This window comes from Zerene cesonia, chromosome 12, assembly GCF_012273895.1.
Source record: "Zerene cesonia ecotype Mississippi chromosome 12, Zerene_cesonia_1.1, whole genome shotgun sequence".
Taxonomy (NCBI): domain Eukaryota; kingdom Metazoa; phylum Arthropoda; class Insecta; order Lepidoptera; family Pieridae; genus Zerene; species Zerene cesonia.
Genome location: NC_052113.1, coordinates 3,684,780 through 3,686,668, shown reverse-complemented (window position 1 = coordinate 3,686,668; position 1,889 = coordinate 3,684,780).

Genomic DNA, 1,889 nt, shown 5'->3' with positions numbered 1-1,889 from the left:
TTACTTCCCGGCCAGCGACAGTGCCCTTTTTATGGAAAATAATTATTGCATACAAGTGGCCCGACTTCACCCGTGGTACGATTTTTCTCTTTATAAGAATCATTCATGTGCTTAAACAAAAACGTACAAAAAAAAAACTCAATTGGTCGAGGCGTTCTTGAATTGTTCACTTAGCAAATTATTTGGCGAATCATTTTCATTTATATTATACATTCCCAAATAAAATAAAGTACATGAAATCTAAAATTTATTTTTACATTTTTTAAAAAGAAAGAATCATCATCATCTGAGGCTCTACAGCCGCGAGTGGGCCTTGGCCTGGTCCAGTATTTTCAAAAAAAAAAAAAAAAGAAAGAATAGTAATAGAATAATAAAAGTAGTATTACTACTATCTTCTTCCAAATATGTTTCGCAACAGGCTCACAATTTCAAACAATAAATATTAATACCCATTATTAGTTAAACACAAGTATAGCAGTAGAAAGCAATAATAAAAATAAATAATGATGAAGAAACGAAAGGAAAACCTCAAAGGCGCCACATTTTATTTCTTTGACTAGAATCATTAAGTTAATGCAACGAAGAACATTAATATCGGTAAGTGATCTAAGGGTGATCTTCTAAGTTATAACATCGGCTATGTTATTGTGGAGACGGTAGTGCATATTGGATACTTATTCCACAGATACGAGTATATAAGAAACCTTTTCTTTGTGAGTAATATTCTTTATAAATTGTACAGAGCGTTCCTGTTATTTTTTTATTTTTATAAGATGATTATGTATTGTTCGGAAAGATTCCGGTTCTGTTTTAATAACAATTTTAGAGATTATGGTTTGATATTTTGGAGATTATGTTTTCTATTTATGTATAGTATTCAAAATATATTATGAATAATCAATACTGCTGCTCTACGTAATCGTATTTCACGAGTAATGGCGACTTAATTTTTTGTTTGGTTTATTTTGGTTAATTTAACGTACTTAAACAATGAATACTTAAATAATAGTTTACTCGAATATTCTATTCGATAAAGAATAATGTTATTTGCTTTACACACATAAATTGCCTCAATTAATACACATGACATCCAGCTTTCGATTTATTGCGCGAAATCACTTCTGTTCAACAACATGGAGCATCGAAAGCGAAAATCGAATGTTTGTAGTGAGTATTCCAATCATCTATCACGGCTTATGTAGCGAGGCGAAACGAATCGAACGGATGAGGGATGCCCGCGAATATACAGATAAGTCACGTTTCCGTGCCCCTACTGTTGTAACTCGATTATATATCGATATTAAGATAAACTCATGTTTTTCTAGTTGTCGATATTTTTATGAATGAATAAGTTACATATTTCATTGTCGCAAACAATTATAACCCTTTATTGTGTTGCAAAATTATACAGAATGGAAAATAAAAGCCTATTAAAGATGAGAAATGCTATTGTTTCATTGGTAATTGTATAAGCGATTATTTTCTATTGTATTATTAAAGTAAGCCCTACTGTGATTTTGAAGTAAATTAATCTTGAATTTACACCTCATCGCACCGCATTTATATAATTTAAGATAATTAATCGTATAAGTATAATATTACACTTTTATTATATAAAACACTAGAAAATAAATAAATCCTAACACCAATATATTATATCTAATCAGGCGTTGTTGTAGATAAGAAAACCTACGCATTCCTAAAATTATATTTCATCCAATTTATTCACATTACAACAAAGCACACAATAATATATTCGTATTTACCATAGTAGGGGATGAACAAAAGTCTCTCAGTATATCATATTACTAATGTAATAATAATAATAATAATAAAACACTTTATTGCACACACAAAAACAAAATAAAAACAATAAATATTCAAAATAA